Source organism: Corvus cornix, chromosome 1 (assembly GCF_000738735.6).
Source record: "Corvus cornix cornix isolate S_Up_H32 chromosome 1, ASM73873v5, whole genome shotgun sequence".
NCBI classification, from domain to species: domain Eukaryota; kingdom Metazoa; phylum Chordata; class Aves; order Passeriformes; family Corvidae; genus Corvus; species Corvus cornix.
The window spans coordinates 68,619,059-68,646,959 of NC_046332.1; the positions used below are offsets into that span (position 1 = coordinate 68,619,059).

The 27,901-nt window shown below is 37.9% G+C and overlaps 1 protein-coding gene across 6 annotated transcripts in view; it reads left to right on the forward strand.

Annotated features, from left to right (window-relative positions):
* The first annotated feature begins 2,178 nt into the window (after positions 1-2,178).
* The window catches only part of SCEL (sciellin), a 69,712-nt gene continuing 43,989 nt past the window's right edge, over positions 2,179-27,901 (forward strand). For 4 of the 6 annotated variants that reach the window (XM_019292163.3, XM_019292164.3, XM_019292165.3 and 1 more), the window contains exons 1-2: positions 2,179-2,413; positions 23,652-23,840. The gene's annotated coding sequence lies outside the window, so the exon portion shown is untranslated. The remainder of the gene's footprint in view (positions 2,414-23,651; positions 23,841-27,901) is intronic. The other 2 variants (XM_019292162.3, XM_010409897.4) reach the window with 2 other exon arrangements.

The following is a 27,901-nucleotide window of genomic DNA, read 5'->3' on the forward strand; positions in this document are numbered from 1 at the left end:
GTGATCCTAAAATATTATAGGAAAAAATGCACAGATTCATAAATGGATAAGTAGATGATATAAGTAGCCCCTTATGGAGGAATCCTGACATTGCTGGAGTCAGTCTTCTTCTTTCTTTCCGTCTTCATTTATCTTTGAACTTTCTTAACAAAAATTTTGAAAACTGTGTTTATGTCTGTGTGTTCAGCTTACTGGAGACAGCGGGATAAGGCAGAGACTGCAAAGAATATAGCCAGGTATGTCTGCTTCTGTCTGTGACCAGCTTACTTCTAAACATTTGAAATACAAATTCCCGATGTCCTCTCCTGCAAAAGCACAGTAGCAGTTTGTCTGTTGAACGTGTTCCTTTAACATTTCATATATGCAATTCCATTTTCACTGTGTCAATTAGCTTCAGTGAATGAATACAGCATAGTGCTGGTCAGCTGCTGTGAGGAATGACACAACTCTTGGTTCTTAATTAAAATAATTAAGAACAATTTATTAGAAGGACAATCAGTAAAAAAAAATTGCAAGTACAAAATAATTAGGGATCCAAGAGAATTAAAGCCAAAAAACTGTGTCCGCAGAGATTAAAGACTGGTCGGCCGAACCAGCTCAAAGTCCTCAATGCAGAGAACCTGCAATGCTGGGGTGAGTTCAGTTAATCAGAAATAAAGGTAATTAACATTGTCTCTGCAGAGAAATAAAGGCCTGTGCTCCCAGCATTGGGCTTCCCCAGCACCTAGTCTGACGTGAATGGCACCTCTGATCTGCTTTCCAGCAGTTTTATAGAGTCTGGGTCCCACCCATGACTGCCCACTGCCCAGCCTCCATGGTCTTGGATGATTGGTGGAGTCTTGAGGTGAGGTAATCTCAGTCTGCCAATGGCTCGCTGTTGTCTAGGGGAAAGATGTTATCGGCTCCAAAGGTGGGAAAAGTCCTCATTAAAATTCCAGGTTGCCATTATGCTGAGTTGTAGGCCAACGGCCAGGTTCTAAAAATAGCTCTCTGCCAGTTAGAAGATCTGCTTTTTGGCAAAGTTCAAAACTCACTTAAAACTTACAAAGGTTAAGAACACTTGGTAAAAGGTCTAAAACTGGGTTATAAATATTTCAGAGAACTCTTAAAAACGGGGTAATTAACTTGGACACATACAGGAATTAAGACATCGTGGGTTTTTACACTTTTTAGGGACTAAAGAGGGAAACAAACTGGTGGAACTTTTATTAACAAGGGATTTTTAAGGAGGAATCATGTAAAACACTAATCAGGGGAATAACTTGGGAACTTAATAACTCTCAGCTGGGTTGAGGGTAATTTGAATAAGCAATAATTAAACAATTAACAATTAAAAGTTAAAACACTTAATATGCAAAGGCTAACACTCAATCTGATATATGACACCTGCTTAAAATCCAGTCTGTCTGCAGAAGATATTCTACGCTGCCAAGACTTGTGTGATACGTGTGATATTACACGCAGGAAAGCAATTGCTATCCTCCTGATGTGTAGCATAAAGACATACTCGAAAGAACTCAGCTGAATAACTCTTGCTTTACAGCAGTTATTCACCCAGAAAAAAAAATTAAATGTGTGAATATTCCAGATTACAGTATTAGTTGGAATTTTACTTGATCAAAACAAAGTAGAATATAAAGGCAGCCTATTTGAGGAAAGAGTGGAAACAAGACAGGGAAATTTATCATGAGGGGTTTTCTGGTAGAGGAGACTGGCTCTAGATGGAGAAGATTTAAAGAAGTGGACAGAACAGCACAATGGAGAGGAAAAAAATGGGTTCTGTGGGAAGTCTCCTCCAAAATCTGCACTGTCTTGAGGCAATGCCATTACTCTGTTGAGATTGATGAGATTTTTCTCTTGGCTTTACAGCAGCCAGGATCTCACTCCTGATGCTTATCACTTGTGCTTGACCTTTCAGGCAAGGAAGTCATTGCAATTTACAGTACCTCAAAAAAGAACCTTTGCCATATGACTATTGGGCAGAGTATGAAGACAGTCTTTATGTGTCAGAAAGGCAGAGTTATGCTTAATTCACCTGAAGTGCATCAAAGTCAGATTTCTGTATCAGATCACTCTGTTTACAGAGCAGGAGGAAAGCTGGGCATGTCTGGATTTATCCCACATGTTGACTCACAGCTATCCTATTGAGAGCCAAAACCACTCCTAGTAACACTTCCAGTCACTAACAGCAACTGCCAGCCAGCAAAAGTAGATAACAAGAGGTAAACTTTCAGTCTGCTTTAGCCTGAAACTTGAATCTTGGTGGAAAAGGGATTTTATCTGTTGGACGTAGTAACTGGAGGCACATCAGGCATCCTCTATTCAGTGGTCAAGTCTTCAAAGGATTTGAGAGCAGTGGAAGTTCTTGCATCTGGAAAGCTCTCCTGAGCTACACTCTTCAGTGCCAAAATTGGTAAGTCCATGTTGTAGCAATAAGCTTACCTGAGGAACTTGAAATGGGAATTAAATTGAAATTAAAAAAAGAAACATCTGTGCTTGACTTGCAGTGTTTTCCATATAATCTCTGTTTAATTTACAAGTAGAATTTCTCCTGTACTCCTGCCATGTGTAATGTGGGCTCTGATTATCCTGAAAAGTCTTTCTTCTTATTTCAGCACCATCAAGAAACTCTTCAGCCATGTAGCTAGACTACTAAAAAGTTCCATTGACACAAAATCCAGTGCCTAAATACTTAGCAGAGTTGGAATAATAGGATAAATTGAATGCATGCCAGTATCTTCTGACACAATTTCAAGCAGAGATGTTATTGAACCTCTTAAGGATGTGTTTAACAATACCTGTATTCATCACCTTTTAATTGTAAATGAAGTATGAGTGACACTGTTTTATTATATTGCAAGGAGATTTTCATGCTATTTAACATGTGTCTTCTCCTCTAAAAGATGACCATAATTATAAGGATTGGGATGACCACCTCATAAGGGAAAAAGGACTAAGCTAGACACTACTTGTCCTATGGAATTTATTTATTTTTTAAACAATTTTCAAAAATCTTTGCAGAAATATATAGTATCCCACTGATAGGTTTAATTTATTGGCAACTGGCACTGAATTCCTCAAAACCTTTCCACCACCAAAGGTTTTACTTTACAATTGCATTTATATCTTGGCCTATCTAACCTTCATTGTACATATCATGCACAAACTTCCTTCAGGAATGTGGACAGTAGGTTTATGCACCTATCTGATACTGGGTCTTTGAGCTGAGCTTAGCATATGTTCCTATTGAATTTAGAAATTGTGCTTGTAGTCATTAATTCTAACTTATTGAATATATTTACCCAGTAGATAGAAAGTTATATTTTCTTGGATCTGGAACAATAGTCTAAGTTACCCCCAAGCTTCAACAGGTTTCAAGTTTGGTTCAGATTTTGACTTGCATTCCACCAGAATGAATACTTGCTCTGGCATCTGAGCTGATTGACTAAGTCACCTCAGGCAGTTGAAATCTACTTCAATTCGTAAAATTGGCCTGAGATATGAATGTCTGTCCTCTCCTCGGTTACAAAGTGGGCATAGATGTGAACTTGGGCAAACATGCATAATGAAATTGAACAACTTATTGGTAATCAACAACGTTTTAGCTAAAAAAAAAAAAATAGAAGAATTTAGAAGAAATGAAAATGTTGCAGGAAACAGGGTAGCAGTCACAAATGAAACAGCATGCCATGAGCTCTAAATAAAACTAGAGACGTCCCTTCATATTGTATCAGCTTCTTAACCCAGACTTTTCAAGCTCTGCAGACAGTACTGAAAGGGTGAGGGATGCCTAGGTCAGACTCTTTTGAAGCTGCATAAATCATGACTATATCCTATCAAATGGATGGTCTTACACTATTGATCATTTCTTGGAAGTAAGATGAGAAGGCCTGGATGTCCCACCCTGACCATGAATGCTTGGACCAGCACTGCTGTTGTGTGTCTCACTTCTGCTTTGTGATTTCCAATGTAATGCCACATAATTCCTCCTCATTTCTGTGGGCTTTTGCTGGAGTTGCATTCTGCATATGGACTTTTCTGGAGCAAATTTTTCCACAAGCAACATAATATGGCTACCATCCAAAGCTAAATATCATTCCAGTTCTCTTTCCTGAGATGAAAAAAAAAAAAAAAAAGAATTATGATAAACAGGCTCCTAGTACTGGGTGATGAAAGGAGCAAAATTAGGGTAACTTTTCTAGCTCTGATTTTCTTTTTGCATAAGCAAGTGAAAGAAAAACATTACATTTCTATTTTCACTATTTTATTTGCTTAGAATCTGTAACAAGGAAATGGCAGCAGACAAAAGCAGCATTATATGTTCAACATAAAATTTTGCAAAACTGCAATAGAAATAGAGGGAAGATTGCTATGTGTCTAATTCAGGTACTAATTTTCATGGAAATATTTGAAGAGTAGCCAACAGAAGTGTATCCAAGCACTCTGAATAAAGGTATCCCAAAATTTAAATCAAGAAAATTAAAAATCAATTTTAAGAAGACTAAGGATAAAATTTTCTCTTATTCTTGTGTGAAAGAAGTGAGAATGATAGAAGTCCCTCAACATAATGAAGTGTATTTTAGCTGCCATTCCTCCTTTCTGGGATCTCAGTCGTGTGTGCTGAGAAAAGCTCTTCCATTTGTTGTGCTGAAGGGTTGCTAACTGTCTTATTTTCATTGCTCTGTTTCCACCTAGTGCTCAAAGTGCACATTGCACCAAGCTGTACGTATGTTCTAGAATCCAGAACTGCAAATCGGTGTCGCTCTCCGTTTTCAGGGAATCTGCAGTACAAATAAGCAAGTGTAAGATTAATTATCAATTTCATAAAAAGCACCAGTTCCCAGAATAAAGCGTATCAGGTGTCTCCATGGTCTTTGCTGCACGATCTGTTCAGAAACAAGAGTGTCAGTTATTTGGTTTTACTCTTAGAATCCCTCTTGTGGATGCATTTTTTGTGGTAGTTCTCTTGTTAACTGAAGACAAATGAATGCATGTGAATAAAAAGGAACACCCATAGTAACTGAGAGACATTCATTACTCTCACAGGCACAAGTGTGTGCTCAGGATGAAGTCTAGAAAGGGATAGCTAAGACACCTGGAAGCTCTGAGGTGGACTATCATCCAGATACTTTCCTCATATAGCTCAGGTTATAAAATACCTTTCACATTTTATAACAATCATAGCATTTTGGTAACACAACTGGAGGATTCAAAAACTTGATTGTACCGCAGGATGAAAAAAAGGAGAGATTTTGTAATGGACTATGAAATTTGTATTTTTTTCAGGAGGTTGAAAAGAGCTAAAGACACAACTTGTGGATTTACCTTGCCAAATGTAGCAAGAGGCTTATGGACAGATACAGGCATACACAGACAGGACAAGTGATGTTTTTAATTGCTTTCAGCTTCTGAGACAAAATTTTTATGGTATATAGACTTATAAATATCAAAATAGCTAAATAACACTTAGTTGTACCACAGGCACCATCTGAAAAACACAGTATGGTTATTTCTCCTGGTGTCTGATGTGTAGGAAGAAGGAACCTCCTGTTCCACAATTTGTAGTTTGAACATTTTCTTTAGGAAAATGATGCGAGCTCCTGCTTTTCCCTTGAGCTTTCTCTTTGAGCGTGTGCAAAATATGAACAAGTTAATGCCCAGACTAAGAAACTGCAATGTCCTTGGCTTAGGAGCGTGTAATAATCGCTGGTCTACCAGGTAGGAGCAGCACAACTGTGGCCACCTTTTCCTGGATAAAAGCAGGGTAGCAATCACAAATGAAGCAACTTGTCATAAACTCTGAATAAAACAAGACAGACCCCTTTGAACTACACCACCTGTGATAACATTTATTTTATAATAAAGCTTCTGCAGCTTCTCTGGTTTATTAAGTGCCCCGCACTGACTGCTGCATTAGGCCACCCTGAAAACCTGTATTGGACCAAACTCCATCCGGATATTGGTCACCCAGTTTAGATGTGAGGCAGATACCAAGCTGTTTGCTCCAAGCCATGCAGATACCTCTACAGAGGCATATGTGTATGTCAGTAGGGAACCCCGAATACAATGGCCTGCCTATGGAATTTACATTTTTCTAGGTAGAGGCAACAGGTGGGCTGAAGTTTTTTTACAGTTCTAGTTTTAGATTTAAATTTCACTTTACAGATCAATTTTTTTAACCTTTCAAGAGACTAAGAGCATAGGACTGTATAGGTCAGCATTTTCTAGCAGAACCTCCTTGTTAAAATACCGTATTTTTTTTACCACTTTGAACATTGCTATGAACTCTGAGCTACAGAATGGCTCAAGCCTACACCAGTTTTTGTTATGCAACCTTCTTTCTTGAATAGTAAAATCAAAATTTATTTACAGTCAAATTCTCCTTATTCGTGAAATAATATTAATTAAATGGTGCTTTTGATGGAGAATGAATGGGTAGGTGTAAGTGAACAGCATTATTTTATTATACTATCTGTTGCTACCTGAGCTCCCCATTCCTGAAAGAGAGTTTCCTGCATTGAAGCATAGATTTGGTTTGATTTGAGTCCATAAATCAGCTGGCAGGAAATGTAAACTAGGGAAGGGATTGCTGTGGATCTAACTCTACAGTACAGAAAGCAGTCCTTGAAGAGGGCAGGGTCTGTCTGTGGGGTCTGTGAGAAAGTCCCACCCATCTGGAAACAGCTGCTCTTGTCTTGGATCATGGTAAGGTGAGAGGCTGTTTTATTCTCTACGGTTGCCCAGACAGGTGAAGACTATCTGAGTCTTTGTATTATTTCAGACAGTGTGCCTTTCCAAGGGGATGGAACATAGGACTTTGTTACAAGAGAAAAAAGTACTGCCTGTGTCTGAAAGCAACTATAAACTGTTGCAAGCAGAATAATTTTTTTTTTTTTAAAGTATGGGAAGCCTCAGTATTATCCAATATAATTAAAATTAGTACATTTACTTCTAAATAATTATTTTTAATAATATGTTTAGTATTTCTTGTCTTATCATCCTTCAAGGAACTGCTCTTGGCAAAATAAAAGCTTATTTCCTTGGAGGACTGTATTTATGTAAATACTTAATAGATTGTGATTAAATTAAATTAGTACTGTGTATCCTCTTCAGACTTGTCTATATAGTCCTGTCCTGTGATCTTTGCACTGAGTGTTTGGATGAGAATATGTGGGGGTTTTTTTGGGAGAGAGTGTGGAAAATTAAATCAACTAAATAAATTATCACACTTAAAAGTGAGGGGTAACCCTGCTTCAATATTTGTAACGTTTCACTGGCAATATCATAGTTTGAATCACTCTTTTTTCTTGCAAAGGCTGTCAGGAAGAAGGGCACTTCTGCTTTTAATGTTTTCCTTTATAGAGGCATGGACACACTAGATTAGACCCACACACCATCCAGGCCAGTAATTTGTTTCTGACAGAGCCCAGAGGGAGATGCCTCAGAGGAAGGTGCAAGGACCTGCAGTCAGAAGCAAGGGCACTGCTGTCCTTCTAATATTAAAGTAGTAAATCTGTCCATGCAGCTTGAGCAGCCTCCTGAAGATTCCAGTGGTGCCAGAAATAATGAATAAACCCTTCACAGATTTTTCTGTCTATTGCACTGAGTGATTCTGAACTATGGCAGTGGTTCTCAAGTCTGATCCTTCTTTGAAGCTCCAGTGTAACAAAATGGAATGGCTGCTGTGACTTGGAGGCACTGCATGGGGCTGGGAGGCAGGGGCTACAACAGCAGGGGCAGATACCAATCCAAGACCTATAACCATTCACAGCTGAACATGCCTAAGCATGTTTACTGAAAATCCCTATCTGCTGAGAGAGGTGAGCAGATATTTCCTTGTGACTGTTACAAGGGAGTAATCTAACCTCTTGTGTTTGGTGCTGCTTTGTCACAATTTCAGAACTTGCAGTTGTCTTGGTCTTACTCTCAAGTTACTCCCTGAATATATGGGTAGGACTTTCAAAGGTCTCAACAATAAAATTAAAGAAGTGTGAGGGAGGTCAGACATAACCAGAGGATATGTGACCTCACCACGCCAGTGACGTGTCTGCCACTTACACTCAAAGCTGAGTCAGGCCATCTCTGCCTGCTTTAAATAATGCATGGAGCCAGAGATCCTTGATTATGGAGCCACCTGAAATTCCCTTTCCCTTTGTGCAGTCACCTAGGAGTGGTCAGTGCAGAATTACTGAGGGCAGGGATTGTCTTACATCTGGCTTGCAGGTGCCTTATTCTGAGCTCTGTCCATCTGGAACCTGAGACAGGTGTGTGTTCACCACTGTTTCCTCAAAGTACTGACTGAGGACCACTCCATTAATTACAAATTGATGAGAAAGTAATACAGGGGACATGTGGCCACCTTGGGATCAGAGACTCTGCATGAATAACCCAGGGGCCAGAACTGGGACTCCTCCTGATTGTATGGTGGCACACTTTTCAGGACAACCATAGAGAAAGCTTGCCATGTGGAACTTTAATTTTGTACATGACCATATTTAAGCTCAGTAAACTAATATTTATATTACACATACATTAAATTTACTGTAGAATTAAAACACATAAAGTAGTGCTTCAAGTTTCACTCATCTGCATACTATCTATGAAGTCTGCTTCTACTGTGTGGTCATATATTTACCTGAATGCATATTCTGTACCTTGTTGATAAATCAAAGCAGTTGAGTATTTTACCTTCCATAGTACTACTGCTAATGAGATACAGTACATCTGTACTCAGATTAGCTTGGATGTTCATCACTGAGCAACATCTGTAGTATTTACACAAAACTACAAGTGATTAAATACCTCAGTGGAAATATTGCAATATAACATGCCTATTTTTATGTTCCTCTCCTTTGCTTCTAATACATATTTATGCTTATATTTAAACATCTTCCTGTATATGAATTTTGGAATTTGGGCTTCTAATATACTTTCTTTCTGCAAACTTTTTAGTAGTAATTTCTGTCACAACAGAAGAATGAAAATAAATCAGTACATTTTAGTAATTACAAGAAATTATTTAGAAGGCAGAAATGGAGATGGTTTACATTTCATTGACTTTATAATTATAGAGTTGCCAATGTATGGGTGATCACCTCCTTCCTTCTTGTTTGTTATTAAATGAAGGGTTCAAGGAAGCCCTTAATTTTTTTCTACATGGTTGTCAGAGGTGGGATGTAGCAAGAATAGGAGAAAATGAGGAAGGAAACAGGTTAATGCTGTCACATGAAAAGAAATGTATATAATTAAAGAGAGAAAGCACGGGCTTCTTTTCAAAGTTATTAATTCTGTCTTGGTCTTCCCTCTGGGGTAGTAGCAATTTATATGGTGTACATGCGGCTTAGGGAGAAGAGAAATTGTCTTTCATCACAAGAAGCAGGACGGTCTGTGCTTTAGATGGTTGAATCTAATCTAGTAAAGCCACTAGTGCTGTGTGCCAGGGCTTAGTACTGGGGCTAAAGCTGTTCTCCATATTCATTAGTGATCTGGGCAAAGGAGCACAGTGCACCTTCAGCAGGTTCGCAGATGATACAAACTGGGCAGACTGGCTGGTGTGCCATGTGGTTGTGCCCCATTCAGAGTGACTGTGACAAGCTGGAGAACAGGGCAGGGAGGAATCTCCTCAACTTCAACAGTAAAGGCAAACCCTTATATCTGTGGAGGAAGAACCCCAAGCACCAGTACATGCTGGGGGCCCACTGGCTGAAAAGTTGCTTTGCTTAAAAGGTCCTTGGAGTGAAAGTTGTCAGGAAATGGAAAACCAGATGACCGTGAGCTACTAACACACCTTTCATGGCAAAAAGGCAGCAGCTTCCTGGGCTACATTAGTAAGAGCATTGCCAGCAAGATGAAGAGGATCCTTTCTCTCTCAGCACGGGTGAGGCCACATCTGGAATACTGCGTCCGGTTCTGGATTACCCAGTAAAAAAATGATATGGTTTACTGCAGCAAGTCCAGTGCAGTGATGATTAAAGTACTGAAGCACATCTGAAGACTTTGGAGGTCAGATGGCTTCTTTAAAACCTAAAGCGATAATAGTTCCTGTCATTCAAATCCTCAAATTTTACCCTTCCCAGCAGTGTCTGAAAGATATCAAAGACCATTGATATGAAAACAAATGTTGATATCAGAAAAAGTTACTCCATATGGAAAAGGACATGAATTGGTAATAATTAGCAAATTACCCATATATACCAAATGATGTTTTTACTAACCTTTCCCATATGTATGCATGCAGAGATCTGAACAACGTGTGATTTGTAGATGAGAGAAAAGCTAATGCAGTACTTCAAGAAACTTTGGAGACCCTCAGAAGGGCCATAGATGGTTTCTTCTAAGTGTTAGAAAGTCCTTTTAATTGAAATCCTGTGGGAGACCTCTTGTGTTAAAAACACTGTAGCTGTTAGGGCAGTGAAATTACTAATAACTATCACTAATAACAATATGACTGAATTTACAGAGAGGTTAAAATACTGGTTTTAAGGTGTTAATTGTCCTTTTGTTTCAATAGTTGTTAAATTAAGGTGCTAACTTGAAAGAGCTGGTTTCCTGTCTGATATAAACCACCCAAACACACTGTGGCAATGGAATGTTCTTGGCCTACCTTGAATATTTTTTTTCTCCACATGCTTTACTTCATTTCTTTTGATTATGAGAGTTGCAGTGAATTAAATCTTGATGTTTGGTGATCTGACCAAGGCTAAGGGATTGGAGAGCATGGCCAAGGGCAGGACAGGCCAGGAACAACTGTTACTTTTGGTGGAAATGTAGTACTAGATTAGTTTAAACTGATAAAGAAACCGCACCCTTGCTGTTCACTGCAAAACCTATTGTCAACACCCATTTACTGGATCACTGCACTGTACAGTTAGATAAATGACAGAGATACTGATTCAGGACAATCTCTGTGGTGTTCCCTGAACATGTAGTCCCTGCAGTGAGGAGGCTGACCTTGCAAAACCCTGAGAAACAATTGTATTGAGAGGCTATAACTGCACTTACCCTCATGCATGAACTTCTGAGTGTTGCTTGTTTGTGGCACTGTCTTCAAATCACTTGGTTCCCTTGTTTGCAACTCAGCAACCCTCTTTTCTTATCCTCTGTGTTTGCCTTTATTTGCTCCTTCTGCAGCATAATTCAGATGTTAATCTGAGTGTTTTTCTGTCCAAACAGAAGCCATGTGGATGGAATAGCTGACATGCCGTGCATTGTTCATGGCATAGTTCTCATGCAACATCACTGCTCATCCTGTCTCTCTTCATTTGATTGCAGTTTTTCTAAAGAGTACAATATCCAGGCAAAGAATTTTCTATTTTTTACACAAACATGTCTACCACTGCTTAAAACCAGTGGGATACATTAACCTTCATTTACAAGGATACTGTTCTTGAAACCCTTTGTGAACACTGCCATGGAGGATTTGCTTTGTCAGTATATGAAATCAGACTGATTTTTGACTTTTGAGATCCTGTCCTGCTTACTTCCATTTTCTCTTTGACATATTTTTCCTTCATTCTTATTTCAAAATGCCTTCAGTTACTTTGATACCTGCTTCCAAATATCAGTGTCCCTCTGCTCTCTGTCTTCCAAAGAGCAGCACTTGCATGTCCGAACTCCACTCTGCCTTTTCATAGACTAAATGTTGTTCTGGCAAACAGTGATCTGTGTGCATGTCATGGCGCTCCCTTATTACCTTTGGAAGGGGGAATTTAAAAGATATATTTACTCAAATAACTAAATACTGAAGAGGCTTCCTGGGAAGAGGTCATGACATGAGGCCTGCCAGAGTTCAAGAAATGTTTGGACAATGCACTCAGGCGCAGGGTGTGGTTCTTGAGGATGTCCCATGCAGGGCCAGGAGCTGGACTCAATGATCCTGTTGTTCCCCTCCCAGTCAGGATATTCTATGATTCTACTGGACCTTTTGGCATTGAATGTTTTTATTTTACAAAATTTTGAATAGCACTGTTAGTACTATAGTATAATGCCACAGGAGAGATAAATAAAATTAACAGATTTACCAGCTTTAGGAAGAAAAATTGTTTTCAAAATGTTGCCTAGAGAATAAGGTTGAATCCTTCCAAACAAAGACTTCAGTGTTGTTTGCAATAATGGCAAATAGTTGTTCATATATACAGAATTTTGTATATATATTCCTCTCAGCTATACTAATCAAGGTATTGAAATGGATATTCCAGACATCTCTTGTGAAATCTGTTCAAGAAATTTTGCTCTCATTTTCAGCTGGAATTATCTGTAGTTCCAGTAGCATATGCAGAAAAAGGAAATACCTACTAGGTCTCCCAGGCTCAAAACCAGTGCTATGTGTATAAAAGATTTAAAATTACATCCATGCTCCATGCAGAACTTCTGAGAAAAAAAAAAGATTCGGGTTCAAAATCATGTGACTTTTCCAAGGTTCCTGGGAACTTCCAGCCCAGACTTTATACTGGGGAGTGAGTTTCAGACCTTGAAGTGGTGGTCCCAGCAACACTAGCAAATAACTATTGTACAACTCTGAGAAGAGAAATTGTTTGATCCAGAAGCTGCTTGTCCTCACCACAGCTATTTTTTGCAGAAACCCACAAGATTTTGCTGGCTGAATTCAATGGCTTGTGTATTGAGCTCTCCAAGGAGTGCAAAGAGCAGCAGTTCTGGCAGTTTCATTTCCCCTCTGATGGCAAAAATAAATAAAAAAGAGAGAGCAACACTGTGACACATAACTGCTACACTGGATTTTGTGGTATTGCTTAAACAGAGAGTCAGCGTGCAGCTCAGCTGTTTGTAACCACAGAAACAGAAAATGTTATTTGGAAGGAGGGGGGATGTACACCAAACCTATTATGTCTCAAACCTGACAGTGTTTCTTTAAAATGTTCTTAAACCTGTTTAACACACCCCGACTTTTCACCACTCCCTGGGAACATGCACCACTTACAGCAACTTGTAAATCAAGAAAAACCAAACCCAGCAATTTATTCTCCAGTGTGCACTGGATATTTTCACACACCCAGCTTGGCCATATAATTAAGTTACAACAAAGCTCACTAGCTCGGATCTTTCTGCTTCAACCTAAAATGAGTTCAGCACTGTGAGTTTAGAAGTCTCAAATATTCTGGAGCAGAATTGCATACTTAAAAATTGTATTAAGAAAACTAAGAAAATATTTAGAATTCGAAGGTTGTGATTTATGCACAACGCTATGAGGTTCTGTTCACAGATTCATAGAAGATGCCAAAACTCATTTATATTGTTTTATCTGAAGGTCAGGGATCTGAACAGAGTGAATATAGCACCTACAAGTAAAGCAGTTAAACCCCAAAATTCAAGACTTGCTGTTGCTATAGCTAGAGGGTTCAAATACAGAAAAACATGACATATTCTTTCTAAGAATAAAAGGAATATTTCATTTGTACCCATAAATGAAAGGGATGGAACTGTCAGGAAAGCACTGTTTTTTTGGGTTTTTTTTTCTCTCTTCTCTCATCTTATAATTTCTCTGTGTGGCAGACTCCTACATGGCCAGATTATAGTTTTCTAGTCACATTTTTTGTGTAAGTGGCCACAGTGCAGCAGGGGAGCACATTTTTATAGATGTAGTACTGTTGAGGCTGCAGAATGAGCTTTGCAGCTTGAATTTTGTCCAGACAGAGGGGAAAAAAAATCTGTATCCTCGTTTCCTTTTCCTTTTAATTTGACAAGAAGCCATTGCTTTCCGCAAGAGGAAAAAATTATTTGAAATCCTGCCATTACATGGAATTCATCTGACATGTATAGGTATCTACACTGTAGATGCCTAGATCTGACTTGTCATTTTTAGACTTCCTTTCATAACAGTGGAGAGAAATAGCAACTTCCACAGCCCAAGCCTCTGACCTACTTTAATCTGTATTTGTGTGAGATTACATTAGGGGTGTTTTGAGTGATAAATTTAGAGATAAGAGCCTAGCTTTTGATGTAGCCTAGCTTTTTTTTGCTAAATAGGGCCTGTGATGGAAAGTCTCACCCACCTCTGAGGAAACAAGTGTTTGAAAATAGATGTCACTGGTTTGGCGTCTCCTTCATTGAGTAGAATTCAAATTATTTACTTACACATTAATTGGCGTTTAGCTCTCTCAGGCTAATAGCCTGCATGGAGACCCAGAGCAGCCTACACCTGAAATTACTGGGTTCTTCACATTATGCTCTTACTGCACCATGGCAGGATCTGGAACCTGAGGAACTTATTTGGGCCTCTGTGATTACATCCAGATAATTATAATACTTCTGTTCTGATCCTTTCCCTTGTAATATCATCCAAATTTTTTAAAAATCATCCCGTTTCAAAGCCCAGCCTTGTTTTCATTTCACTTAAAAACAGCAACAAAAAGAAATGAAAAAAACTTCAGTTAAATTCTTCTTCATGTACTGAACATTAAAACTCATGTAAAAGTTTTTTCTGCCAACATTCTTTCCAAAGTACTCACAATTTGGAAAACAATTTTTAGAACAATTTAATTTACTCAAAATAAAATGGAAGGAGAAGTTGATATTTAAAATGTACTAACTTCCACACCATTGCAACTGTCTATTGGCCAGTTTATAATAAGGGAAAAGTATTTTGAAAAGGCAAGAAGAAAGCTCAGTGGTTTCTTCAGCTTCTCAGCTCATAAGGCCCTGTTTGCAGATGTGTTAATTTAGGAAATGTATTCTCCTTTCCTTCACATAGTTTGTGATTGAAATATGCACCTGAATTTTATTCCTTGGAAGATGCTTGGAAATGCACTAAACCTTCTACTTCTGTGGATAAAGGAGAACAACAAGACAGCTGAATTCTTTTCCAGGGAAGCTGGAAGGGGAATGTGGAGGGCTGATGCCATTTCTGTGATACCATTTTCAATTTTACTCCTGCAGATGACATACATTTCAACACATATCATAAATCTGCTTTGCTATTTTTTCTGTTATTTGAACAGGTGAGCAATTTTATTGGATTGCAAAGGTATTTATTAGTAAGGAAAGGGTCTTAAACATGTACTAACAAAGTAAAATTCTCTCCATGTTTACATATATGCATACTCTCCACATTTGTCCTGTAAATAGAGAAGAAAGTCATTCTGAAGAAAGTGACAGTGCTGAATGACTCTCAGCTCAGGGGCTGAATGAAAACCCCTTCACTAAGGCTTATTTCAATACCTAACAAATCAACATTCCACAGAAAAATGGTATCACTTTGATTGTATTGCTAATTGTTTGCATTATCATCAAAGAATTAGGAAATAATTTTAATGCAATTTTAGTTATGTGCCTTATACAAATTTTGTTCATAGGGTCATAACATGACAGTGGCAGTCCTTGGTCAGCCCAGTACTCTGTCTCCAACTCTCTGTTGCCAAAAGCGAATCTTCAGGAAAGAGTGGAAGAGCAGGGAAAGCGTTTAAGTTGCTTTCCCTAAGTGTCCTTACAGTCTCTATCAATTTGCTTGTCAGGCTCTTCTTTAGCCCAATGGAGTTTCTGCTTGTTTAGTAGCTATCAACATATTTCTTTTCCACAAGCTTGTGTCTCACTGAGTTATTTGATGTATGGGTACACACACATGCCTATGTAAGTACATACATGCATACACACACACACCACACACACACACGTACACGTTTTTAAGTTCAACCCCATCCTTTCTGATTCCCATTTTTGGTCTTTGTCTTATTTTTGCAGTTATTGATTTTAGAACACATTTTCTAACAACTCTTCTAAAATAAGCTGTTTTGTGCTAATTATACCACAGCCAGCATCTTCCAGGAACAGGGAAAACCCTTCCTTTCTTCCATGCCCATATTCAGCTTTGATGTGGATAGAGAACAGGATCTGGATAGAGAATAGGATCACAATCTGTAATGTTTGGCTAGCATGCACAGCAGTTAAGTGTGCTGATAACACCAGTATGGAATGTACGTGTCAAAGGAAGATTTAATTAAATAGGTAGGATATTGTTTCATTGGGTTGTTTTGATTGGTATGAAATTTCCATGTAGGTTTTCAAATGACAATCAAGTTCTCAGACAACTAATTTGATCCAAATAATAAAAGAAAGAATTTCAAGAGAAGACTGCTTAGCCCTAGCGGAAAATCCAAGCACAATACCAGGGCAAGGAGAAGAAAACCAGTCTATCAGATAAGTGTAATGTGAACTTCCTCACATGGATATCGTTCTGTGGGGCAGATAAATCTCCTTATCTCTGCCATAAAAAAGTACAGCCTGTGGGGGTTGTCTCCTATGTATTTACAGTGCCCAAGACCAATTAAATGCTGTAAGAAAATTTCTGACAAGGAGCAGGAAAAAACTTTCCTCCTTTTAACATTGCCTCTTCTAATGTCTTTTAAAGACAGGATTTTTCCTGAGATCAGCACTGTTTGTTCTTTCCCAGAGCTCTCTCACTGGGGATTTGATAGAAATATTACAAAGTTATTCTTTAATGAAGAAAGCACATCTAGTCATAATTCTCACACTCCCTCTACTACTATTGGGCGTAATTTGGTTGTCATTTCTTTAGCCACCTGTGTGAATGTTCTTTGTCAATTCAGATACTGGTAACAAATTAACTATTTATCAACAAATAGTTGTTTTTTTAAGCTATTTGTCAATAACATAATCTACAAAACTGGCTACAGCCATTCAGCTGGTACCACACAGATGTCATTTGACTTAGATTTTCAGCACAATTTTCCTTAAATAACTGATTTCATCAGTAACCAATAAAACTAGTAACTGTGTTCTTTAGCTAGGGCAGTAATGGCAGTGGTGTAAGACCAAAACCCTAAAGTTTAGCATGTTATTGGCCAGACTTTCAGGGACTTCTGAAATGTATTTCACTTATTTGCAGACTAAAGAGCTATTCAAATTGTGGGAAAATCAGGCCCGCTAACATTGAAGACTGTGTATCTCCATGAAATGTATTGGCACCTGCTATGAACAGAAGACACTGCTCAGACATCTTCTGTGGCAACTAGATGATGTGAAAAGGTTTAGACATTTTGCATACTATTTATGGCATTTTTTCTTCCTCCTTTAGTTTATGAACTTTGCCACACCCTTCGGGAGAACAATGGGCTGCAAATATGTCTGCATTGTGACTAAGGTTTTCTTAGCATTCAAAAAATGCATATGAAAAAGCTCTGACAGTGCTCCTTCCTGTATTCAGAAAGGCGTGGTTAAAAGATTGCATGCCTTACTTTAACCAGTCGAATGGTCTTCCCCAGTAACAGCAACCTACAATAACTAAAGGAAATGGCTTGGCTGGCAAAAGTTAATCCATAAAACACAACATTATCTCTGGTACATTGCTGTACTCACTCTGACAGTAACTTAATCTAGTGAAAGTGTTTTTAAGTTCTTCTGCCTCTGCACAAAAGCTGTTGCTACATAGTATTAAAAAATAACTCTCATGCCTGCCTATTTTAATCATCCAAGTGATGAAATACTGAGAAGTTACAACATAAAAAGAAAAATGAGAATTCCATACATAATATCTAAATATTAATTTTGCCAATGGTGAGGCCAGTATTTGTATACCATAGTAGAAGGACTGTAGCATTATTTTCTCTCTAGTGAATATTTAAACTGTCAGGAGGTAGAAAACTCCAGGTAATTGTGTTCCCTCACCCAAAAAATGATAGCTCAGTGGTTAGGGTAGCCTGCTGGTAGAAGTAGGCTGTTGTCAAAAGGAGGAATGATTTGAACTTGGGTTTAGTCATAGCCTAAGTGACCTTTCCAGCTGGCAAGGTATTGCTTTCTTGTTCTGTTCTTTGAATGAGTGAAGTGTGTTTAAGGAGTTAAAAGAGCACAGCTGCCTGTCTCAGCATTGTAAGACCACTGAAGAAACTTGCCATAAGATAAGCCACCACAGTGGGCACAGAAGGGAGGAATTTGAGACAGGAAGGCCCTAATTCCAGGCCTGGCAGAGGCAATATCTGGTTAGCACATCCTGGTTAATGGATCTGGACAAAAATTCTCACCATGGCAAACTGTGTGAAAAAAGCAATAGTTCATATGCATATCACTGGTCAAACAAAGGTCACCCCAATTATGGGACAGATGGCATCTGCAACCAACAATGGCCACCAAGGCCCCCCAGATATGTCTCCGTAGATACCTGGAACTTGGGCTGTATAAAGGTGGTACTATTGTCTGAGTATTGAAGGATAAATTACTTGTCTGTAGAACTTGCTAAAGTTTAGGGCTTGACATACTTCAGTGATCTCAGGCCTCAGGGGAGCTTAACAAAGCTTGTGAAGAAAAATGTATCACTGATCGTGGACAAAAAGAATGCAGAGTTTACAGGCTACAAGGACATTTGGCAGAACTTCCAAGATAAGAAGGAACTAATAAATGCAATTCATGTGGGGCGATCACGACCACTGACTCACAATCCACTGACCCAAGAAACCCACCACATCAAAAGAAGATAAAGACTGAGTATGCAGACTAAATAGCTCTAGAGTTGAGGGAATCATTTAACCAACAGAAGATAGAATACTAACTAATAAGAGATGTATAAATGAAAATTTTGAACAAGCCCGGGACGCCCATCTCTCTCTCTCTCTCTCTCTCTATCTCTTCCCTCTTTTCTATTTCTTTCTATCTTTCTACCTCACACTCAGTTTAAAAATAAATCTGTATTATTGACCTGGGCATATGGTCTCTCTCATTTGTACCTAAACTTGGGCAGAGGCATCTCTTAATCATCGAATTTTAACAGCATGAGCCTTGCATGTGGATTAAGCAGAGGAATCATTTTTGAGCATGAAGGAAAGAACAAAGTTGTTACAAAGGACGCCAGGCACTTGGCACTGCCAGTAGTTGCCCTTTGCAAGGCAGCCCAGGACATTACTCATCTACCTTTAAAACCCATATCCTAGTAGGAGCAAGGAAGCCCATGAAGAAAGGGGCTTTCCATCTCGCATTAGATATTTTATTTTGAGGTGTCTATCTAGGAGCAGGAGGACTAGAATCTTCAGGGAAAATTATAATGTTATAATAACCTGCCCATGGAAAAAAGTCATACTTCTATTTCTCCCTCTCCTCTGTGTTGCAGTCATGAATGCTGCTAGGATTCCTACAGCCATTTTTAACCTGGTTCTGAGTCACATATACCTCTTGGTAAGGGTGTACCCACAGGCAATATATTATCTTGGTTAATTATTTTGACCAGAGTGAAAAGCAACCCTGTATAAAGAGGTAGCACAGGTCCCAACCATCAGCTTATTTTATGTAGGGCTGGACTGGGAATTTAGGGAGGAGCAGGCCATGTGTTAGTCACCTTCAAGAGGAAGGTGTCACCCTATGCATGAGCATCACTTCCTTTTCTATTCGCTGCAATGGGTTCTTTTTTTGTACAAGAGGCCCCTTCCCTTTTGACTTAATGTGTTAGAACTGCTGCCTACATATATAGGTGAGCTTAGACTAAGCTTAAGCGAGAAAAATGTACAGGTGGCATAGATGTGCAACCCACCTCCCAGATAAAGATTACATTAACTAGCTGTGTTGGTCTGCTAAATGCTGCCTTGCAGCTGGGCACTATCCACTGCCAGCACCTATCTATATGTTTCAGTGTTTATTTGTAGTCATTTTTGACGCGAGATCTATTGAACATAATTAACTTTGGAGAAATCAGGGCCAATGAAAAGGACCATATTGGTGAACTAAGTAGGAGTAGGATATGGGCCTAAGCAACATCCTCTGTTTGTCCATATTATTATCATGCACAGTCCTTGACAAAATATTGTTCATGCCAATTATCTGTCTCTGAAAAAAGACTTGGGCATGAACAGATCCCTCTGTTACAAGCTCTGGACTGCTTTCAGTAGGAGTGTGGATGAGGCCACACAGGTTTTTTTGAAAAGCAGCTTTAGTGATATAGGTACAGAACATGATGTGCTGCTTGTCCTCAGGCCAGATACTGGGTTTTGGTATGTTTCATTTAATAGCATAAATGTAGCTGCTTTATCCTGTCTTGAATGAAAAAAAATTGAACATTACTTGCTAGACTGCCTTCAATCTTCTGGACATACCAGTTATTGAATCTTATAACCCGTAACACTGTAGTTAACCAATCCTACTTGGAAAGTCTGAAGTATTACAGGACTTCTCTTTTGGAGGACTGAGTGTATGAAAAAATGTATTCAGTAATGTATTCCTCCCTTTTTGGGAGGAGTCACAGAATCATATTTGTCCAAAAAGTTGTCTTGTGAGTCACTGCTCATTCCCAACTCTCTGTTGTGAATCTATGTGAAAGCTTGATAGAGCTAGGCTACATTATTTTATTTTCATGATGCTGTCTTAGAAACCTTAATAAAGATGTTGAGGTAGCACAATATTTTGCGGTATGTTTTGTACTGAAAAATGGAAAACCAACAAAAATTGACAAGAAAATCATGTAGAGGAAAATGCATTTTACTAGCAATCAAGGGACATAGACTTTTTAGAAAAGTGTATGAGCTGAAGCTAAGAACACTGAACACAATCATCTTGTTCAGAAAACGATGCGAGTTGGGGAGTATGATAATTTATTGCCACTGTAGGGTGCTATAAACATTTGACTTTAATAACACTGAATAAGCCATCCAAATCTAAATTATGGCACTTCTGAAATACTTATGTTCAGTTTTCTCCCAGTGCTACACTATTTTAAAAGTCAACATCCCCTACTGGCAGTTTCTTAGCAGACATGGTGAGAATTCCTTGGATGGCAAATAAGCCTCCATTGTTGATGAGGTATTTAAAAAGAGCCTGCTTGAAATGTCCTCCAAACTGTGTTAAAAATCTAAGCTGCAAGAGACAGTGGCCTCTGATTACTGATCACTAATTTGTCCCTATTGCTGGTTATTAATAAATGATAAAGAGGATTTAACGTTGGGAGGAATTCTAAGATATTTCTTTCTTTCTATCATAAATCATGACAGGCCACACACTCTCTAAAATCAAGCTATCAGAATGATTTTGATGGGGTTATATCCAGTTATATAAGCCTAGGATATTGCCATTTATGTTAGTATCTTTTTTCAGAGAACTTCCTCTTTTTCTTGAGAGAATGATAAGCAAAAGCAGAGCATTTACTTAAGTCCCAGGAAGCAGATTATTGATAGATAGATATGAAACTAGTTACTGTCAGCTACAAGGCACCTTACTGGTTGAACTAAAAAGAAAAATTTGAAAAATCCTTGAAATGTGATAAATCAATAGTAGTACATGACCCAGTGCAATGATTAGCTGAATTACGTGCTTCAATTGATAGTCATTGGTTGTCAATACAACTTGCTTGTATTTTTGCATTGCTCTTTTCTGACACTGCGAAAAAATCTGTGTCTAGACTACTGTCTGTCTGTGCTTCAGCTTGGATGTTTTCTTAAGAGCAAGAAAGGTAGTAAGGGCGATACAACTAAGTTCTGAAATAGTCTGAGAAATTAAATTTCACTATATTTCACTTCTGTTCTTCCTTCAATTAAATACGGACCTTATACTAGAGAATTACAAGAAAGCTGAAACCTGACAGCAGAACAGTTCACACACTCTGACCATTGCTGGATTTGTGTTACTTGTTATACTGAGATCCAGAGGCAAAGTCTGAGTTCCTCTGAATTTCTGAAAGCTGAATTTCTTCAGAGTATGGGAAGTTTTTTCATGGAAAATAGTTATGGGTCATTTTCACTGTATGAAACATGTTTATGCTGAAACTGTTTGATTTCTGATACACAGCACTGCATCATATATTCTTTATTCATTATGAACAATGCTTGCATGTGGTTACAATACAGAAAATGAGACAGAATGTTTAGTAGTAAGTCAGATTTGCTTTAGTCTAAAAAGAGTTTAAATGTTTTTTTCCAGCTTTGAAAAATTAAGTAATCAGCATAGCTAACACCAAAAATTCACCAACCAATGAATATACTGGTTGTTGCAGACCAGTCACTAAAAGACAGCTGGCCTGCTTTATTCCTAGGCTGAGGTCAGTACCACTGCTGGAATTCCACATGTATGCATTTTCCTGTAGACTGTCTATTCTGTCACACCAGACGCCAAAGCCTCAGCAAGGACTGCCTTAGAATAAGCCTTGGGCTTATTTTGGGTAGCAGAACTGGCTTGCTCTGCCCCATAGTTTCTTTTCTGTGTTCAAAGGCCATAACTACAGGAAAATACCAATTTAATTTCTCCAGACTGTATTGTTTGCATCTCTATTTGTGTTTCTCAAACACTTTGGCTAAAGAAGGCAGTGCTGTGAGACAAGCGTATCTCTGATTTAGAAGTGGAACTTGTCTGATTGAACGTAAAACAACAACAAATTCATACCATATAACACCTGAATTGTGAAAGAAAAATGTTTCAAAAAACAAAATATTCCTAATCTCAGGTGTTATTATAAATCAAAGCTAGATGTCCACTTCAAGTTAAAGTGTATGTAGATTTTTTAAAGCTAATTCCCATTTAATGCTAGTTCTTCATTTCTTATGAGGAAAGAAAGACATCTGTTTCATATGAGAGGCAACTAAATTCTCAATATGTCTGTAAAGAGATGTATTCACAAAAGTTTCTTCTTTTAAGATAAACACGTAGTACCTGAAAGTCACAGGACTGCTGTAAGTATTTTTGACTTTAAGAGACACAGAATTTGAGATGTACAAAATCTAGAAGTGTTTGCTTTCTTGTATTCCTTAATGCTGAGATTTGTGGTACTTAATAGTTTATACGTGGTATTTTCTTTGCTGCTCTGCTTCGTCAGCTGTATTTTATCAGATAGAACCGATGGGTAGAGAATAGCTTCATGCTACTAAGTACCACGCCTATGAAAATGTAAACATCAACAAAAATACAGATTATTACTAAGTTAATTCATGTCAGTTTGCTTTGTTTGCGTTCAAAGAAATTCTTAATTTTCACAAAAGACAAGGTTGCCCAGCATCTTGCTAAATGACCTCTTACACATTTCATTACAAAAGTTCCCCAAATATAAAATAAGGTGGACTTGTATAAGATACATTAAAACCAGCTTCTGTATCTTAAACAGAAGCATGGAGCTGTATACAGTATTGCTATAAGAAAAGTATAGATTTCATACTCCTGTATTTACTAATAGTAAGGCAGCTCTTAGCCTATAGACAAACTTATTTGCAGCCATTTTAAAGAAAGAAAAGTGAACACAAGTTCTCCCCTCCTTTGTTTATTGCTGGCAGTACTGACAGAGAATGCAAATGCGCAGAGATAAGAGAGACTTGCAACAAAATCTCCTGTGGGAGGGATTTCCCCCCAGATCTTTTGCCTCTGCCTATATACTCAAATGGTGAAAATATTTAATGCAGATCAGATCCCAGTGTGTGTTCCCGACTTAACACTTCTGCAGAACTTTTCTCTGTTGAAATATGACGTTACTTCGTGTTTGCCCATGTAAATACCTGCAACTCTGTAACTGAGAGGCAGCCCTATATCTCTGCAACACGTATTTCAGTAGAAAATCCAAATGACTGTAGTATATTTTTCCAAATGGTAATTGCTTGGTTTTCTGTTTCAAGGTCTGTGAAGGCAGTTCATTTTGTGAAACCCAACCCTACTGCACTTGAAAAGAACAGCAAGCACAGAAAGATAACAACTCACCCGTTCTCTTAATTGATCTGGTATTTCTACAGGGTGCCACCCTTTTCCACACCTCCTACCTCCTCCTTAAGTGACTCAGCCTCTGAAGGAGAAACCTCCTTACTTTTCAGGCAGCTGGATGGGGAAGAACAGTTCAGCTCTCAGTCTGCTTTGATTGTGCTTCCTCCAGGTTGACTAACCACACTGAGCCACGCTAGGACACTGACTTCTACCATACCTGGGTAAGGACGTTTATTGTTCTGGTTTTATATACCATGGAGGGAAGCTCCTACATTTTCAGACGTTCTGTGATTTCTTAATGTCCAGTTTATGATGCCACTTCAAAGGATCTGATTTTCAAGAAGTATGGAGAACTTTACTATGAAATTGCAGCTCTGAAAATTTTACAGTTTAGGTGTTTAGAGTCCCTGGACATTTCTGACGACTTCTGTCAATGCCATCTTAATTTCTTCATTGTTTATATTATATTCCTAATTGTATTTTATTCTAGTGATAATTTGCTGTTGATAAACTCACTGTTCAGACCACTTTTCATGAATGGCTGTTTTAATGTAATTTTTGCTCTTTGATTCATTTTATTGTTTATTTATTTTCTTTATTTGGAATTTTTATCCCAAATTAATGAGTATTTGCTCCTTCCTTATTTTCTTGAATTTTCTTTAAGTTTATTACTTTGGAAAAAAAACCCAAAACAACAGTTTCCTTTAATTTTCACCTTTGCAAAAATACCCATTCTACTTTAATACAAGGACTTACCTATACAATGACCTGAACCCATGTATAAACAGGAAGGGTTGTTCATCAGAGATCGAGTGAATTGAATGACAGAGCTGAATAAAGAAAATTAAAATTATCACCCCCTTTTCTACACTCTATTGAAAAAAACCCTAGCATTTAAAACTGATCACGTATTTCTAATTTGAAAATACACACAAATTTGGATTGTGACTTAGCTGATTTTACATTAGTGACAGTTCCAAAGCTTCTTTCAAAACAGAATCTCCTCCGCCCACATCTTGAAAAACCAGTTTTGAGAGCTCTTTCAGCTACAAATACATGAATGATTGCTGTCATACATTCATGTGTTTTCTAGTCCTACCTTGCCTATTTTCTCTTTTACAGAAATACGCGTTATTTCTGTTTTCTGTCTGAACTATTTTCTGTGTTATTAATTCTGTGGGCAAAACAGTAGAGTAAAATATTCATTTAAACACAAGGTATTATTTCCAGAAGTTCATAAATGTATTATATGTCTATTGCTCTGATATGTAACTCTTGGAAAAAAAAAATCTGTCTAGGAACATATTTCTGTGATTCTTTAATGTCTGTAAAATAAATGTAGTAATTTTTAAATGTAGTTTTCAATAAAAGGACAAAAATACTAACTAATTGCCAAACAAACAGAATCATGTTACTTGTGGAAATTGTGTAGGGAAGAAATTAGAGCCTCAGTTATACATATAGATCTGCACCTGACAGAAAGGATCTTTAAGGCTATTTGAAGAGATCATATTCTTGTCTGTAATAACAAGTTTGGATATGTGAAGGATTGTACAGCCTTGAATGGTTCTGGCTGTGGTGGTGATTTGCAAAACAGCCTTTATCTACAATCAATAAATTCTTATTTGCGTGTAAGTATAGGTAGGCCCATCTGACAGCCCAGTCACAGCACTACTGTTGTCTGAGGATTGAAAGGATGGATATGGACAACAGAAAAATTGGTATTGACTTCCAAACCAGAAAGATTTTACCTCACACACTTACAGGTGCCTGTCTAGAAGAACAGCTGCAATGATGTGTGTCCCTGGTGCCTTAGTTACAGGGCTTGGAAATCTTTATCCTGTATCGAGTCAGAATTACTTTATTCAGTTGCTTGCTCACACTTACTATATTCAAGAGAAATGATGGAGAAAATAATGAAGTTTGCTGACTTGAAAGTTGTTAACTGAAAGCAGGGAGATACTGTTGTGTGTTTCCTAACTGTGATTAAAACCAAATGTGCTTTTCTTCAAACCGTCATGTTACCTACATTCAGCTCACCTAAATGAAAGATAAGCCACATATAGAATTAACATTAAGAGTTACAAAACAAAAAGTAGAGCTGAAGTAAATCTTCAGTTCTAATGGAATAATTCTAAAATTTGAGCTCTGGTTACTCAAAAAATACTGACTATTCATCTTACTTCAGAGCAGAACAGTTCTTCAAGAAGATGAAATTTTGGTGGCAAGCTTCGTATTTAGGATAAAGAAAGAACAAAGTATAAACCTATTTTCTTTTTCACATGGCAAATATTAGAAGCTTTCAAAAAGCTGAAACTTGAAGGACATGTAGCAAACAGTAGCCAGCAAGCTGTGACTGTGTAGAGCCACATATGAAACCTCTTTGTTCCAGCTGGTGTTTCATGGGGACATACCAATCTCAGCAACTTCTCTACAATTCAGGCTGGTTTAGCAATACACCACAAGAAGTTGGATGACAGGAAAATTCTGAAACATTCCTTTTTTAAAATCAGTTGTTCAGCTACCACTTTTTGTGTCACCCAGTTCATTAATAATAGCGGGAAATTTGACATTTTAGGCATTTGCATTTCGCAATGCTTTATATAAAAAAGCTCAGCATAAAAACAAATATTTTGACTTTTAAGAGAAGAAGGTGTATCTCTCTCGACACTCCTTCAACATTTACTATGTTGAATTCCTTATTTTACAGTGTGATGATAATGCAGAGGCCTCCTGCCTCTAAGCTATGTAAATTAATATTGCTTATTAAAAGAAAAATACATATCAACTGACTAGTTATTAATAAGGTCCTAATCACTGTCATAGCTTCAAGCCAAAGCACAAAGATGTTTTTTGGTTGTAACTAGTTCAGTCTGATGAGGAAAACATGAACCTTACAGGAAATGCTTCTATTATTATGTATTTTTTTAAATACAGCAATGCATATGTGTGAAGCCTAATCACATAGACAGCTACAGCCAAGAGCAGGAGAAGGAAGGCGAAAGGACTGTGATGGAGGAATGGGTGTGTTCAGATGATCTGAAAACTAGAAGGTCTGGCTTTCAGAATTTAAGGCAGGCCTGAGACTGCTGATCAGTCACTACAGGAGATGAAAAGGAGATGTAGATGTGTAAATATAGGTATCTGTGATGAAAACAGTGTTGGAGACTTGTGCTGCTTTTGGAGTAATTGCTTGCCAGATGGACTGGCAAGAAATTAGATGGACTTTTGACTTTCCCTGAAGTCATGTCTGAAGTTTTTTTTTGAATTTCTTTGGGATTATGTTTGGATTTCCCCCAGAATGTTTGAGGGTCTGAATCTAGGACTGGCATGTCTTAAAACCATTTGGGAGCTGCTCACTGGACTGGCCAGGGCAGTTTTAATTTTTGCTTAGAGTTTCCTGACGCTGTTTTTAAATTCAAATTACACTGGAGTTGCATTCCTGTTTGTTTTTGTTTTGCATTCCAGCTGAGTTGTTTTGCTTCAGTGGTTGAGATCTTATTAAGAATGTCTGAACATAATTTACTATTACTACAGCATAGTATAGAAAGCTCTAACTCTGCTTCGCACAATTTCATTTGCCAAGTTAAAAACTTTTTTTTATCTCCCTATGGTCTGAAGATGAGTGTTCACTGACCTGTGTGAATAATGTGACAGTTCCAGATCTTTATGAGCTGATATTTTTAAACTAATGTGATCCTCATAATCTCTTGTCCACTCCCCTTTTCAAATACACAGATACACACACGGTTCACACTAGGGAAGACCTAGTAAAAATGCTTTGATGAGCTGTATTCTGCCTCTTTATGCAAGATTCGTTTCATTTCTAAGATCCTAAAATTTAAATCTTACTCTGATGATTCTCGATTGTCTGTGCTACAGATTAAAGTAAGATTTTTTTTTTTTAAAATTTGCATTTTAAATTTTAATGAATTAATCTTCGATATGCAACTTGAAAGCTCAGAGGCAAGAAGCAAGCCTTAAGGACAAAATGGCAGTATTTTGTAGGACTAAAATGCCTGGGTTTAAAATTTCGGAATCCCTGGCACATTTTCAGTGCTGATTGTAAAAGGGAGTGTACCTGTTTCTAATATTTACTTAGGCATATTACTTTTGCATTGGGAGACTATGCAGCAGTTTATTCTGAATGCTCTACACATGTGCAACAGAAATATTTTTTGCCCTAAAAACATTAAAAAATGAATATAGGATGAGAAAAAACACAGTTTTAATTAAATGTTTGAGGATGAAAGAAGCACACTTGCTGGACCCTCTCATAGAT